The sequence below is a fragment of the Anolis carolinensis genome, chromosome 5, assembly GCF_035594765.1.
Source record: "Anolis carolinensis isolate JA03-04 chromosome 5, rAnoCar3.1.pri, whole genome shotgun sequence".
NCBI lineage: Eukaryota > Metazoa > Chordata > Lepidosauria > Squamata > Dactyloidae > Anolis > Anolis carolinensis.
In genome coordinates, this window is record NC_085845.1 from 56,857,302 (window position 1) to 56,875,267 (window position 17,966).

Consider the following 17,966-nt stretch of genomic DNA (forward strand, 5'->3'; position numbering starts at 1 on the left):
CGGTACTTTGTTTTTCCTGGAAAAGTTGGTAGTTACTCTGTAGGCTTTTTCAATCCAATCATCCATTTCTTCGTCTTGTACCTGGAGGAGATCTGCTAGGATTTGGGTTGTGATTTGTCTGAGATTTTCTTTGGGTTCTTCTATGACGTTTCTTATTCTTATCTGATATTCTAATTCTTTTCTCTCCAAGTTTTCTTGTCTTTCTTCGAGTCTAGTATTTTTAATTTCTAGTTTTTCCACTCTAGTTTGGAGTTTTTCTTGATTTTTCTCCATCTTTTGCTTCTCTTCCTTGACTTCTTTCATCTCTTTTTGTAGATCTTTTATCTCTCTCTTCACCTCTGTTAATTCTTCTGATAGCTCTTTCCTCATATCTATCATTTGCTCTTCAAGTAATTTTTGGTTATCTGTAATTTTTTGAAGTTCCCTCATCACGTCCCTTAAATTTATTTCCTCTGTCAAAGATCCTTTTCTCCCCGTAGTCTTTTTTTCTTCTAGCTTCAGTTTTTGCGTCGACATTTTTTCTCTCTTTAAATTCTTTAAATTTTTCTAGATACTATAATGAAAGTTTGTTATGATACAAGAGTTTGTCCGTTCTTTCGCCTGGATAATGGACCAAATATTCAAATATTCAAAATATTATATCTATATACAATCAATTTAACTTATATATAAATCAATTAATAAGAGAGGTAAAAATAATTCTAATGTATACATTTTTTTTAGATTTAACAATAATTTCCTTTTTTCACACTCCCTTGAATGGTTGTTTGTTTGTAAATTTGTTCTTTATCTTTCTTTCTATGTCTTTTTACCCCCCCCCCCCAGGTGTAATTAATCACTGAACTAAATTGATGGAATGCTTTTAGATATATTTCTCCAATAAAGGTCCGTGTACTTCCTTTTATATTGAAGTTATAACATGCTATTATATGACCTACCCTTCCAGAACTTCCCTCTAATTAGTCAAATTCGGTAAATTAATCAAATTAATCAATTAGTCAAATTAAGTCAATTAGTCAAATTAAATAAATTGATTTTCCCAATGTCCACATTTACTAGTTGTTATCTCCTCTCAAATCCTTCTTTCCCCGCCTGGTTATCCTCATCCTAGTCTGCAGTCTATCCGCTGCTCTTCTCTTACTCCTTGTGGTTGCTTGTCTTCTTCTTATCCAGCTATCTATCCCCTCGTCCTTTTGCCACCTCTCCACTCGTCTGCTTCTCGTCCTCGTCTCTCCTAATGTCTCCCTGTCCCACTGTCTCCACGTCTGCTTCTCGTCCTCGTCCTTCTCGTCACGCCCAGTGTCTCTCTGTCTCCCTGTCTCCACATCTACTTCTCGTCCTCGTCCTTCAAGCCCCACGCGTCCTCTCCGTGATCTTCCCCTCTTACCGTCTACTTCTCGTCCTCGTCACGCCGCCCGCTACGATCTGTTGGTCCAGGCTTCACTGGTCTCCAATCGCCTTCGTCCTTACACTCCACGGATTAAACCTCCTTATACTCTCTCCGTCCCTTTTTCCAATCCAATCTCTGGGTGTGTTTCTTCCTTATTGTCTGTTTTAGTCTGTTTAGTCCTCCACTCTCCTCACCCTCTCCTTGCTGGAACTTCTCTTCCCTGTCCTCTTGTTTTTCTTTACTTCTCTTTGTTCCTCCTTCCGTTTGTCTCTCCTTCCGCTTTCCACGCCTCCTTCACTCCCATCCGGGTCTCCTGAGCTCCCTGTGACGTCAGACTCGTCAGATTCGTTAGACAAAACAGTGCCTTTCAAGGACGATGCCTATCTCTCCTTTTCACCAGGCTTGGCATCCATCCAGCAATGGCGAATCAAATGTGGAACGGAATATTTTAAGTGAATAAATGATGAAGGTTCGCCTTCCTTATCTCTTATTCTTGCCTTTCCTTTCCTTCACCTCGCCCTCCCGAGATTATACGAAGGTAATTACCTTATTTGTCACCGTCTTCCACTTTCTTTTCTTTTCTCTTTCTGCTGGCCGTGAGCTATGGTAGCTGTGTTTCGATCCGCTCTTCAATTACTGGATTTTGTTATGAATTACTTTCTTTGAGTTTTCTTGGAGGTATGGCTAGACGTCTGTTACGGACATCTATGTCCTCTCAGCTCTCCTGACCCGCTGCCACTGCCCGTCGCCGTCTTCCGTCTCTCAGCCAACCTCCTTGAGGGAGATCAGCTTCAAGATTCGCGGTTGGGGTCTCCGTGGGTTCGCTGCCTCACAGGACTCAATCCGCCTGTGAGGGGGGGCGAAAAAGCTGCCCTGCCCGGTCTTTGTAGAGCTTGGTGGCCGCGAGCTCCGCGGTCACTCAACCAGACGCCATGCTTCCATACCCGGAAGATCCCTAGCTTGTTTATGTTTCAACAAAAGAGAGGAGAAAGGCAACAGGAGGCTGCTTGTACACATTTTGTTTTATAAAGCCATAATTTCTGGCCTAGTGTTATCTGTGAACACAGCCACAATGTACATTGTAATACAGATATCGAGCTTATAAGAAATTATCTGGTATTCCTCTTGACCTACATAGCTCTGTCTTTGATTTTTGATTTTTGCCTCAGGTTATAGTAGTTTTTCCACCTGCAAACAAACCAGCTGTCAGCAAGAAGCACTGTGATATTTGAACTATGTGCCCCTTAAGCTGTCACATCATATTCACCAAGAAAAGCATGTATAAATTCTGAAGAGCATGAGATAACTCCCCAACAACCTTTGCTTGGATTAAAAGTTCTAGTCCCAAATGCTATAGGCTGGACAGTAAGAACCAGCTAATAAAACATCATTGGTCTTTTGGGTAGTGTAAGGATGGAGCTCAACCATTTCAAGAACATGTCTGTTTTAATCCCCTGTGGTGTATGTTTTTATATATGTATGCAAGTATATCAATTGGAACTTTATAACAAATGACCTGAAATACAACTTCTCATTTTTCCATAAAGATAAAATACTCTTTAATTGGGTGACTGTGTATGCAGAATGTAATGAATGAATATGGTTACAAATCAAAAAATTTTGCTCAAAATGTAACTTGTGAATTAAGTTGCACTACTGCGACTCCTATGACTTTCTGTCATTTTCATGTTTTGGAATGCAGGTCTTAACTTGGGGCAGTCACTTGCTACTGTACTATACAATATCAGTTCCTAACCAGTTGTTTGCCATCTTTATTTTTCGAGCAGAGAGCATATGTGAAAATGATTGAACATCTCTTACTTCCATACATGGCTGATTTTGATTATCACTTGTTAATTAATTCCATAATATTTACCCAGAGATTTATATTTGTGACTGCTACTTAATTACACTATTCAGTAGAATTCAGTAGACCTTCATAGGCAAGAAATAAACCTTAATAAAGTTGTATAACAGTGTACAGTGATTTGTGAGGACATATACATTAATAATATATATTATTATATAATATATTTTAATTGTATATGAAAAAATGTACATTAAAACTTTCATCAAACCAATTATATACTGAATATATTGAATATACTGATCCCATTGCAGTGGCGCAATGGGTTAAACCCTTGTGCTGCTGAACTGCTGACCTGAAGGTTAGCAGTTAGAATCTGAGACGAGATTAGCTCCCACTGTCAGTCCTAGCTTCTGCCAATCTAACAGTTCGAAAACATGCAAATGTGAGTAGATAAATACATACCACTTTGGCAGGAAAAGGCAAAGAGACACTCCAAGCAATCTTGTCAGCCACATTACCAGGAGGTGTTTATGACAATGCAGGCTCCTTGGCTTGGAAATGGAGAAAAGCACCTCCTCACAGCCAGAGATGAGCTCCACCTCCAGAGCTGGAAATGAAAAGAGAAGCCTTTGCCTTTGTGTGTGCATTTGTGTTTCACTGTATTTCAATTTGTAACAATGTATTGAATGTTTTGCCTCTGTTTGTGTATATGTTGTAATCTGCTTGAGTCCCCATCGGGAGCAGGGCAGAATATAAATAAAGTGCATAATAAGCTGTTGTTGTTGTTCGCAATATTATCAGAAACTAATCAACAGATATTATGGTGTTAATAGTATTTCTCCCTTCCTTGATATCCTTTCCCTTTCTGTTTTATTTATTTTGTCTTCTATTCCCCATCCAGTGAGATCTGAAAGTGGCAATCTTTTCAAGCAAAAAATCCCTTGTTTGTTTATTCACACATAATTCTTTCCAAGGCAGTTGATACAGAAAAATGATCTACAATACATAAGTAAGCAGCCATCAATAAAATAGCATACTGAAAAGAACTGACATAAAGGATCTCATCAGATTTAAAAGTCTTGCAGAATAAATGATGAAGCTCTTCACACAATTCTAAGAATGACACCATGGATAATGATTATTTTTCTTCTTCTTCACCCTCTCCCCCTCCCTCTCCCTTCCTCCTCCTTTTTCTTCGAGTTTGGATCTTCTCAAGTTATATGTGCTCCTTTCAATCCAACTTGGAATCAGGAAAAGAGGCCATATACACATCCTCCAGCCAGAGCCGGTCCAACAATAAGGCGAATTAAGCAGTCGCTTTGGGCGCCAAACATATGGGGGCGCAGTCGAGACTGCTTTTTCTGTTGATTTGTTGTAAAACATGATGTTTTGGTGCTTAATTTGTAAAATCTTAATGTAATTTTATGTTTAATAGGCTTTTCCTTAATCCCTTCTTATTATCCAGCATTTTCGCTTATCCAACGCTTTTATTTTTTAGTTATTGTTTTTTTGGGGGGGGGGGTGCCAAAATTCTGTTCGTCTACACTTGAAAAATACCTAGGGCCGGCTCTGCCTCCAGCATATATCCAAGCAAGCTTAAGAGAAGACATACACAATGAGCATGTCTTGGCTTTATTGGATTATTTTCTTCCATTTGACAAAGGAACATACAGCGACTGCCGCTCCCTCCCCCACTTTATATATTCATATTTACTATCATCAAGGGTTACCCAAATGCTCATATGTTTTGCTTTCAATTTTGTTTTCTGTGGTATATGTGCTCATTCACAGATGTTCACCTTTTCTGCACAGCAATAGCTCTGCCCCCTTACCCATTGCCATTATTAGTGTTGACACCCAAGTGTATACAGAACTATAGCCTTAACAGCACAGTCCTTTACAGTGGGCCCTCAGTATCCATTGGGGTTTGGTTCCATGACCTGTAGGTACCAAAATTTATGGATGCTCAAGACCTGCTATACAATGGCATATTAAATATGAAACAGCAAAACCAAGGTTTTCTTATTGGAATTTTTAAATAATGTTTTTAAGTCATGTATGTTGAATCTATGGATGCAGAGATCTGACTGAGTTCAGTGGACTTACTCCTAGGAGGCTGTATGTGTATGTGTCAATCATGTTTGTCAAGTGTTTTGATACGGCCAATGGGCTAATCAATAAAACATATTACTACTACTTACTCCCAGGAATGTAGCTTATAATGTCTGCCCCATGAGAGATTGTTCCTCTTCCCCTGCACAAAAAACATTCTCCATAGTCAGGGATAATAAAAGTACTTAAAGCTAATGTAAAGGAAGCAAAGATTTGTGGGTTCACAGGATTTGAGTTATAAATACATGTGGCATTGTCTATTCAAAGCTTCACATGTATGTAATATAAAGAAAAGGTTGGTGCTAACCCTTCCCTGCTGACGTCAGTACAAATAGACCTGACTGGCAACAGCAATGGCATTTGCTTTATTATAGTAATAAGATTTGGCTCTTGAGCATTGTAGAAATGCTGAGAGTATGCAAACACCAGGAGATATACTGAACTTCAGAATGCTTTCATTCTAGTCTAAGGGATAAATTCCCTGCTGACATAACGCCATTGAAATTTATGGAGTTCCACCAGCAGAAAATCTGTCTCAAATTGGCCATAAAGTAGTGGAAATATATATAGTATAATGCAAGAGAGTGACATAACCAAGGGTACTTGGCACACAGCTCACAGCCATGGCACCTTTCCATGTTTCACTGCATGCTGATGTTTCAGTTTTCATGTTCAAATATATGTAAAATAATAACACTCGGACTTAATTGTTACTTGTGTGCAATGAAATGGCCACAAAAATAACAACTTTAGATTTATATTTTAGTTGTCATATTTAAGTTGATGGTGTTTTTTTTCTAAAGTGATGCAGAATAAACAGAGATTTTACTAAATAAAAATCAACTTTAAAAACTTCCACAATCTTTTATGTGTTAATTGGTACTAAGTGACTAACCATATAATAATCTGTGGTGGAATGCAGTGATTTAGAATTATGCAGAAAAAAATGTCCTGCTTATGTTCTTCTAAAGTCAACAGTAATATTCTTTGTTACATTCATATATGGCCCAAATTAGACATTTTATACATCACGTTAGCTGGTGCTGCTCCTCAGTCGTTTAGTCGTCTCCGACTCTTCGTGACCTCATGGACCAGTCCACGCCAGAGCTCCCTGTCGGCCTTCACCGCCCCCAGTTCCTTCAAGGTCAACCCAGTCACTTCAAGGATACCGTCCATCCATCTCGCCCTTGGTCGGCCTCTCTTCCTTTTTCCTTCCATTTTCCCCAGCATCGTGATCTATTCCAAGCTTTCCTGTCTCCTCATGATGTGGCCAAAATACTTCATCTTTGCCTCTAATATCCTTTCCTCCAGTGAGCAGCCGGGCATTATTTCTTGGAGGATGGACTGGTTGGATCTTCTTGCGGTCCAAGGCACTCTCAGGATTTTCCTTCAGCACCAGAGTTCAAAAGCATCTATCTTCCTTCGCTCAGCCTTCCTTATGATCCAGCTCTCGCATCCATAGGTTACTATGGGGAATACCATTGCTTTGACTATGCGGACCTTCGTTGCCAGTGTGATGTCTCTGCTCTTCACTATTTTGTCAAGGTTGGCCATTGCTCTCCTCCCAAGAAGTAGACGTTTTCTGATTTCCTGGCTGCAGTCTGCATCTGCAGTGATCTTCGCACCTAGAAATATAAAGTCTGTCACTGCCTCCACGTTTTCTCCCTCTATTTGCCAGTTATCAATAGGTGTAGTTGCCATGATCTTGCACTTTTGCACTTTTGCAGCTTTTGCACTTTCTTCTTTCACCTTGGTGATAAGGCTCCTCAGCTCTGCCTCGCTTTCAACCATCAAGGTGGTATCATCTGCATATCTAAGTTTATTAATGTTTCTTCCAGCAGTTTTAACTCCAGCCTTGGATTCATCAAGCCCTGTGTGTTGCATGATGTGTTCTGCATACAAGTTGAATAGGTAGGGTGAGAGTATACAGATTTGCTCTACTCCTTTCCCAATCTTCAACCAGTCTGTTGTTCCGTGGTCTGTTCTTATTGTTGCTACTTGGCTGTTATACAGATTTCTCAGGAGACTGTGATGACTCATGGGCCTTGTAGTCCTGCTCATGACATTGTGATGCCTGATGAAGAAGAAAACTTGGGTTTTTTACCTTCCCAGTCAGAACTGGATTCTTCCCAGCCAGATCTGGGAACCTTGCACCTGCAAGAGAGTTGTGTTCCAGAAGTATGTCAAACAAACCCAGAGCCTACATCTCCTGTGTTTTCTCGCCATGAGTTTTGTAAACAACAGAGAGGTTTGGAAGCGGCCTCGCGCAGGAGTGCTAGAATAGCTGCTAAGAATTTAGCCAATTAAGCCTGCTTTCCGTGAGAATCTTTAAGGAGTCAAACATCTGGTCTCAGAGATTAGCTTTGGTTCTGGTTCCCAGAGAACTGCTCTCGGCGGGAAAGTTAGACTCTATATAGGTGTTTTAACCGCGAAGTAACTTCGCGGAGTCAATTCGTCAGCCTCCGGAGCGAGTTGTGTCTGGACAGCGCGCTCCGTTCCAAGCCTCGTTCCTGTTCAAGCCTTGTCCTTGTTCTCAAGCCTTCGCTCCTGCTTCCCAGCCTTGTTTACCTTCGGACCTTGCCTCGCCTTCCAGGACTAAGCCTTGCCTTGTTTCACGGATTTTACCAAGTAATTCCACGGATCTTGTTCCTGCTCCTCGTTACCTTGTTGTCTTGAATCAAGCCTTGTGTTCCAAGTATCAAGTTATTTCCTAGCCTTGCTCAAGTTCATGGACTAAAGGACCTTGTCATCTCCCCTCACTTGCTTGGCAAGTGAGTGTTTCGGTTATTGGATTACAACTTTGGACCTTAATATTTCATATTGGACATTGTTTCTTTGGACTAATTTTGACCTTTCCTGAAAGGTCTAACTCTGGACTATCTTCTACACTTGTTTTTATTAACTTTATTTACTCCTTCAATAAAGATATTAGATTGGTTCTGGCCTCTGTGTTTGGTTATTGGTGCCCTGCAGCCTGGGTCCTGACAGTTTGACTCCGCCGCCATAAGCACCAATTAACCAGGGCCAGAATGTCTACCGGAGCCGTGCCGGGTGGACAGCCACTTAGCTACACCATCAGCAAGGACGAAGTGGACCGCATCCGTGACAGACTCAACGCGCAGGATGGAGAAATAAAAGGGTTGAGAGAGCGCGGAATCCGCCTCCCGGCCATGGCGTTGCCAACCAAGTTTTCTGGAGAAGCCTCCAAGGTCCAAGTTTTCCGCCGCCAGTGCCAGGCTTACCTAGAGGCCCGTGCCGCCGAGTTTCCCCAAGAAGACATCAAGGTGGCGTGGGTTTACAGTCTTCTAGACGGGCCAGCGGCCAACTGGGCGACGGCACTGTTCGACCAAGCCTCTCCACACCTAAGATCAGCGCAACACTTCTTGGACCACCTTAAGGAGACCTGGGGAATTGAGGACAATTTGGAGGCAGCCGGTCACAAACTCCGCCGCCTCTTTCAAGGAGACAGACCCATGTCTCAGTACATAGCCGAGTTCCGAGTGCTGGCCCACAACACCGGCTGGAACGATGTAGCCCTCAGAGGACAATTTCGGGAGGGTCTCAACATTGAAATGCTGGAGGAAATCTCCAAGGTGGATCCTCCCCACACTCTTGAAGCACTCATTGATCAATGTTTACGGGCTGAAGTCATGATTGCCAACAGGAAACAGTGGGTACGAGGCCAGAGCGGTAGAGCTGGGGCAAAACCCCTCGCTCCCGCCAGCGTTCAGCCACGTCCAGTGTGGAGACCCCCACCACCATCCCCATACCCCAGAGGGAGCGAGGAGGTACCGATGCAATTGGGCAATGTGCGTCCCAGATTGGATGCCGCCGAGAAGGCCCGCCGCCAACGCCTAAACCTCTGTTGGTATTGCGGGAATGGGGGCCACTTCGCTAGAGAGTGCCCAGCCAAAGGGAAGCCCGCCGCCCGTCTTGCGGCGGCGTCCTCCACAGAGACGAAGGCGACTGAGGCGGCTGGCACACAGCCGGCGGGGGAAGCCAACGACCGGGCGTAGAGAGGCTCGCCAACCCGGTCAAAAAACCCATTCAAGAGCCGCCAACCGGGGTCCTGTTCCTTCTAGTGGTCACCTTATGGTCAGCAAAAAAGGGACCCGTCATGATCCACGCCATGATAGACTCAGGAGCCACCAACAATTTCATTGATAGAGAGTATGCCGACTCTCTGGGATTACAATATCATGACTTCAAGAATGCCCGTGTGGTGCAAGCCATCGATGGCCGCCCTCTCAAGACGGGCCCCGTAAGCCAGTGGTCGGAACCCACCAGGATGTGGATAAGGGAACATATGGAAGAGATTTCCTTCTTTGTTACTGAGGTTCCCCATTTCCCTGTGATTTTGGGGATTCCATGGCTGACACTTCACGACCCAAGCATCTCCTGGTCCAACAGAGAACTACAGTTTGCTTCAAGGTACTGCCAAAACCATTGCCTCGTAGCCAAGGTCTGCCATGCCACAGACACCGAGCCCATTATCACCTTGCCAAAGAAGTACTCCGAGTATTGGGATGTATTCAATGAAAAAGAAGCTGAGAAATTACCCCCACATAGACCTTATGACTGTGCCATTGACTTGGTGGAGGGGGCCCCGATCCCGCGAGGGCATCTCTACTCCCTGACTGAACCGGAGCAAGAAGCTCTCAGGGAATTCATAGAGACAAACCTTCGCAAGGGATTCATCAGACCCTCTCAATCCCCAGCCGCCTCCCCAGTGATGTTTGTGAAGAAGAAGTCAGGGGAATTACGCTTGGTGGTGGACTACAGAGCATTGAACAATATCACTAAGCGGAACAGCTATCCCCTGCCCTTAATCTCGGATCTACTAGACCGACTTCGAGGAGCCAAGGTCTACACCAAGCTGGACCTACGGGGGGCTTATAACCTAGTTCGCATCAGAGAAGGGGACGAGTGGAAGACCGCCTTCCAGACTAAATTCGGATTATTCGAGTCCCGAGTTATGAATTATGGTTTATGCGGACGATTTTTTGGTGTTTTCTAGATCACAATCAGAACATGAGAACCACGTTAAAATGGTGTTACAACGATTGCGGGATCATGGGCTTTATGCCAAGCTGGAAAAATGCGCTTTTGATCTACAAGAGGTAGATTTCCTGGGGTACCGCATCTCGCCTCTAGGGCTCTCCATGGACCCGGCAAAAGTTTCAGCAGTATTGGAATGGCGGGCGCCAACCAACAAGAAAGAGGTGCAGCGATTCTTGGGGTTCGCGAACTATTACCGCAAGTTCATTCCAGATTTTGCCCGCTGGTCTGACCCAATCACCAGCTGCATCCGTGGGAAACAGCCCTTCCGCTGGACTGATCAAGCAGAGAAAGGGTTCCAGCAACTAAAGAAATTATTCACGTCCCAGCCAATCCTTCAGCATCCAGATCCTGAAACCCTTTTTGTTGTGCAAGCGGACGCCTCTGATGTGGCAATTGGAGCTGTACTCCTACAACCGGTGGGAGATCACCTTCATCCTTGTGCCTTTTATTCTCGTCAACTAACCGCACCAGAAAGAAACTATACCATTTGGGAAAAAGAACTATTAGCCATAAAGGCAGCTTTTGAAACTTGGAGACATTGGCTAGAAGGGGCCAAATTTCCCATTGAAGTCCATACTGATCATCGGAATCTAGAACATCTAAGAACTGCCCGCAAGCTAAATCAGAGGCAACAACGTTGGGCTTTATTCTTTGAACGTTTTAACTTCCAGATTCATTATGTAACCCCAGCCCAAACCAAGCAAGCAGACGCCCTGTCACGTAAACCGGAATACGCTGCAGGACGCAAGGAGACCTTTGAATCCCAACTACTACAACCCGAGAACTTTGCCACACTCACAGTGGGGAACACCAAATCCACTCTCATTGATTCAACTCCCTCTACTCCAGGGCCCCTCTGTGCTCAAGAAATCAGGGCTAGTCAGCAAGCAGATGCCTGGGCGCAGGACCAACTTCGTCAAGGACTGCATTTTCCCTTTTCGCTTAAGGATGGACTGCTTTGCTATAGAAATCATGTTTATATCCCACCAGGACCGGGCAGGGAAAAAGCACTTCGTCTGTGTCATGACTGCAAGCCAGCAGGGCATTTCGGATTATTTAAAACCATGCATTTGATCCTAAGAGACTTCTGGTGGCCCAAGATCCGTAAGGATGTGGAAAAATATGTCAACACCTGCCCAGTATGCCAGCGCTCCAAGACAAGAAGGGAGAAGCCCTCAGGGCTTTTACACCCCCTTCCTACCCCATCTCGCCCATGGGAAATAATTTCTGCGGATTTTATCACTGACTTACCACCTTCCTGTGAATTTACCACGATCCTAGTGGTGGTGGACCTTTTCACCAAGTTAGCCCATTTCATTCCCTGTGAAGGCCTTCCCACGGCCAAAGAGACCGCAGATCTATTCCTCCAACATGTTTTCAGATTACATGGATTGCCCAAGAGTTTGATCACAGACCGTGGATCCCAATTCACCTCTCGTTTCTGGAAGGCACTACAAAAACTATTGGGCATAGACTCTCGTTTATCTTCCGCTCATCATCCCCAAACAGATGGGCAAACGGAGCGCACTAATGCCACTTTGGAACAGTACCTTCGCTGTTATGTAAACTACCAACAGGACAATTGGGCTTCTCTGTTACCACTGTCGGAGTTTGCCTACAACAATGGAGTCCAGGCTTCTACAAAAGAAACGCCGTTCTTTGCAAACTACAGTTTCCATCCACGTTTCTTTCCCCCTGTCATTGAAACTTCAGAAGTTCCCGCAGCAGAGGATTGGCTGCAGGAACTCACAGCGGTGCAACAACTTTTGCTCCAGCAACTGGACCAAGCCAAGGAGGATTATAAACGTCACGCGGACAAACATCGCCAGCCGGGCCCCGAAATCAAGGTAGGAGATCGGGTTTTTCTGTCCACTCGCTTTCTGCCCTCCCATCGCCCTTGCCGGAAGTTAGATGCCCGTTTCATTGGTCCCTATCCAGTGGTGGCGCAATTAAACCCCGTGACTTTCAAACTCCAACTTCCACGTTCCATGCGCATTCACCCAGTGTTTCACCGCTCCCTGCTCCTTCCGGCGGATGGTGTGCGGCCAGATGTAAACCGGCCGGCCCCCGTCCCTGTTTTGGTGGATGGGGAGGACGAGTTCGAGGTTCAGGACATTTTGGATTCTCGCTTTCACCGCCGCCGCCTGCAATATCTCATTGACTGGGTGGGTTTTGGCCCTGAGGAACGCTCTTGGGAAGACGCCTCCACAGTCCATGCTCCTGATCTAACCCGTCGCTTTCATCAGACCTATCCCGACAAGCCACGACCCCGCGCCTCGGGGAGAGAGTCCCGGTTTGGGAGGGGGCTTGAGGAGGGGGATAGTGTGATGACTCATGGGCCTTGTAGTCCTGCTCATGACATTGTGATGCCTGATGAAGAAGAAAACTTGGGTTTTTTACCTTCCCAGTCAGAACTGGATTCTTCCCAGCCAGATCTGGGAACCTTGCACCTGCAAGAGAGTTGTGTTCCAGAAGTATGTCAAACAAACCCAGAGCCTACATCTCCTGTGTTTTCTCGCCATGAGTTTTGTAAACAACAGAGAGGTTTGGAAGCGGCCTCGCGCAGGAGTGCTAGAATAGCTGCTAAGAATTTAGCCAATTAAGCCTGCTTTCCGTGAGAATCTTTAAGGAGTCAAACATCTGGTCTCAGAGATTAGCTTTGGTTCTGGTTCCCAGAGAACTGCTCTCGGCGGGAAAGTTAGACTCTATATAGGTGTTTTAACCGCGAAGTAACTTCGCGGAGTCAATTCGTCAGCCTCCGGAGCGAGTTGTGTCTGGACAGCGCGCTCCGTTCCAAGCCTCGTTCCTGTTCAAGCCTTGTCCTTGTTCTCAAGCCTTCGCTCCTGCTTCCCAGCCTTGTTTACCTTCGGACCTTGCCTCGCCTTCCAGGACTAAGCCTTGCCTTGTTTCACGGATTTTACCAAGTAATTCCACGGATCTTGTTCCTGCTCCTCGTTACCTTGTTGTCTTGAATCAAGCCTTGTGTTCCAAGTATCAAGTTATTTCCTAGCCTTGCTCAAGTTCATGGACTAAAGGACCTTGTCATCTCCCCTCACTTGCTTGGCAAGTGAGTGTTTCGGTTATTGGATTACAACTTTGGACCTTAATATTTCATATTGGACATTGTTTCTTTGGACTAATTTTGACCTTTCCTGAAAGGTCTAACTCTGGACTATCTTCTACACTTGTTTTTATTAACTTTATTTACTCCTTCAATAAAGATATTAGATTGGTTCTGGCCTCTGTGTTTGGTTATTGGTGCCCTGCAGCCTGGGTCCTGACAGAGACTGACAAGGTGATTTGGTATTCCCATACTACCAAGAACTTGCCACAATTTATTATGATCCACACAGTCAAAGGCTTTAGAATAGTCAATAAAGCAGAAATAGATGTTTTTCTGAAACTCCCTACCTTTCTCCATTATCCAGCGGATATTGGCAATTTGGTCTCTCATTCCTCTGTCTTTTCTAAACCCAGCTCATACATCTGACAACTCTCGCTCCATGTATTGCTGGAGTCTACCTTGCAGGATCTTGAGCATTACCATGTGCAATAAGTGCCACTGTATGAAAGTTTGAGCATTCTTTAGCATTTCCCTTTTTTGATATGGGGATATAAATTGAAATTTTCCAATCTGATGGCCATTCTTGTATTTTCCATATTTACTCGCACATTGCATGCATCACCTTGACAGCATTATCTCACCTTATCCTGTCATCTCCTGCTGCCTTGTTATTAGCAATGCTTCTTAAGACCCATTCAACCTCACTCTTCAGGATGTCTGGTTCTAATTCACTCACCATACCATCAGGGCTATCCTCAATCTTTCCTATACAGATCTTCTGTATATGCAGTCTCACCATCTTCTCTTGATCTCTTCATCTTCTGTTGGTCCTTGCCTTCTTTATTTTTGATCATGCCAATTTCCCCCTGAAATTTACCTCTGATGTTTCTAATTTTGGTTCCTTATCTCTTCTGGCTAACCTCTGGAAATGTGAGTGTTATACTGCATTAAATGGCAGTGTGAATGCAGTCTTACCCCCAAATAAGTATTCTTAGGACTGCACTTTAATTCTGGGATTCCTTTTCTTTCTCTACACCTCAAAGAAACAAAAGGGTTCATTCTTTTATGCATAATTTTCCTCCTTTATGAATGTCTATGATAGTGATCTAATGTACAAAAATGATTAGCATTAAGAGCTTCATTAATAGCTCACCAGACTGAAGCTGTACATGAACTTTACGGATATACCATTGATTACAGTGATGAAAAATATCATGAAAAGGTAATTCATCAAGTGCTCAAAAGAAGCACAGTACTGCCACTGAATTGTGGATAATGGCCAGCGCTAATAATTTGAATCCAAGAGATATCAGAGAGCGTAATAAGTTGGATAATTGACTGCTCCTTGCAAGTGAAACTCATAATTAACATTTGTAAGTTACTAGCGAATAACATTTCATTAGCAGAGTTCATTCAGGAACATATTGATGAGTAAATCTGAATGAGAATTATAGACTTTCTTATGAAAACGCTTCCTTGAAAAGAATGACAAACAAGGGTAGATTTTCATTTGCAGAAAAGACATATGGAAGCTTTTCAATTCTGATCATGCCCTCCCTGTACTGACACACAGATCAAAGGAGAACATTGCACATTGATTTTAGCTAAATAACTTTGTCAAGTTGCAACAAGAATGTAAGCAAAGTTTAGCTGAGAATGTAATAGCTTTTGAGGGTCATTTTCTCCCTAGTTGGTGGAATCAGTATGTGTTGTATTTTAAGCTGATGTTCATCTCCTGGAATAATCTTTTGAATTCTCTGTTAGCTGCTGAGACTGCAGTTTGAATTAGAGGCTTAATACGTTTTTCATACAAAAGAAAGAGGGAGAAAGTAAATCGAATAATTGCTCAAAAAGCATTTAATACAATTTGAGACAAAAGGTAACAGAAATATAAAATAAGCCATATAAACATGGGGAAATTAAGATCAAAATCAATATAGTGTGACATCTACCATAGCTCTAGAAGCAAAGAGTATAGACAAATGAGACCTGGCATGCATACTGAGGGGATCCCAGGGTGTTCATCTGCTTTTCTTAATTGGTAGTTTTTTAAAATTAATTAAAACTGTTTCATGGTTGCAGTATCACATTGATTCACTAGGTGCCACTGAGTCACTAGATCACTAGTAGTAGTCAACAGAAGTCAACCATAACAGAGGGTTGACTACAACTCAGAGTGCATCTATACTGTAGAATTAATGTAGTTTGACACCACTTTCATTGCCATAGCTCAATGCTATGGAATCTTGGGAGTTATAGTTTGGTGAGGCTCCAGCAGTCTTTTGTAGAGAGAGATGAAGATCTTGTAAAACAGTAATACCTATGATTCCATAATACTGAGTTGTGTCTATTAAAGTGGTGTCAACTACATTAATTCTGTAATGTAGACACATCCTCAGAGATCTATAAAAGATTAAATGTGATGCTCAAGAGCAGGAAACCTGTCATTTTGGTTCAAATGCTAGCAACTGGTTTGGAATATAGCTAAGGAAGACCAGACTATAAAAACTTTCTGAGTTGGGTTTTGTTTGTTTGTTTGTTTGTTTGTTGGAACAAACATTGTAATTTCACTTGACTGTTGCTTGTGTCATTCTTTCTTTTATTCTATGTGTTTAGAGGAGAAACAAGAGATAATGGAATAAAAACTAGGAGTTTCCTTTCAGAATCACTTTGTCTTTTAGAGCCCTTCCAGGCATGACTAAATCCCAGGGGGAACTGAGATATTAGTCCTAACACCCACCCCAAACCCTGGGCTTTTCCACGGAGCGGCCTGAGCATGCAGCCAGGTCCCTCACGTAGGTTTTTTTGGGGAAATGAGGGGCTGGGAGGGGAGGGTGAGGCATCATCCTACACTTTTGAGCTCCAGGAGCCCAATGAACTGGGAACACTGTGGGGATTGACTCCTGGGATCACGAAAGCAGTCCTGGAGTCAATCCTCACAGGGTCTACACCTGGAAAGATCCAGACCTTACATTAAAGTCTGGATCTTTCCAGGTGTTTTACTAATCCATAGTAAACTTGAAAATCCCAATTTGTCTGAGGTGTCATTTGAATGCCTCAGACCTGGGGCAGGCCCTGTGTTTTGGGCCCATCTGGATGAGCTCTTAGTATTTAATCTATCCTATATTTATTTATCCAGCTAGAATCCCAGTGAACTCAATACTATTCATTTCTGGTTAGGTTTCTGCATGAGATCTATACAACTTTCCTGTTTTTCAGGCAGGATCCCAATATATCTAGAGATTATCTGGCAAGTAGTTCCATAGGACCTGATTGTTATTGTGGGTCTCCAAATCATTTCTGACTTATGACAACCCTATCATGTGATTTTCTTGGCAAGATTTTTTCAGAAGGCACCATTGCCTACCTTTTAGACCAAGAGATTGTGTCTTTCTCAAAATCACTGAGTGTGTTTTCATTGCGAGGTAGAGATCTGAACCCTAGTCCCCAGAATCCTTCTCCAGCACTATAACTTCTACACTATAGTTCTCAGATGATGTGGACACAGACTCATTTCTGCTTATTCTCAGAGGGTGAAAATCTGATTGCACCTTTGATGAAAAGGTAGCAAATGCAAGTGCATATAGACTGAGGGTGGACCTACACTGTAGAATTTGTGAAGTTTAATAGAACTTTAAATGCAGTGGCTTAATGTTGAGGAATCATGGGAGTTGTGGCTTTAAAAGGTTTTTAGCCATTTCTGCAAAGAGTCCTGGTGTCTCAACAAGCTACAACTTCCATGGTTTCCTTGATTGAGCCATGGCAATGAAAGTGGGGTCAAACTGCATTAATTCTAATGTGTAGATGCACTCAGATATGTGCTTGGGGCAACACTCTGTTTTCAAACATTATTACAGTATGTTTTATTATGTTTTTCAAAAGTTAGGTATTACAGTGAATTTAGGTGTCTAAATCTTGGCATGTACTGTAATGATTTGCAATGCATATTATCCAATTACCTAAACTTTGAACTGATTTATTTGGAAATGTTCAACATTTTTCAGATGTCTCCATGAGCCAATTTGACCATGGTTTAATAAGATAAAACTGGATACAAATAAACACAACATTGATGCTGAGCGTAGGTACAGTGAGAAAATTTTGGATGCCTCAAGCGGGATTCCTAACACTGGTTTCAACCTGTGCCATTATGAAATGCACAGGAACTTTCTGAAGAGGATAGATTATGGACTCTTGTCTCATGAAAGAAGCCAAATATCCCTAAGGCCCCTTCTACATATAAAATACAGATTATTTTATTTGAACTGGATTATATGGAAGTGTAGAAGGGGTCTTGAGCAATTTTGAGCACTTCTGAAATAGAAATCAGTAATATGCAATACATTCTTGGCCCAGCACGTAATGGCTTGACTGAGGGAGAAATGATTTGCCTAATGTGTACCTCTGACTACTTGGATGTTGAAAACTAGACTGTGAGAGCATCTACACTATAGAATTAATGCAGTTTGACATGGCAGAAGGCTATTGTGGTGTAGTGAGTTAAACTCTTGTGCTAGCAAGACGGATGA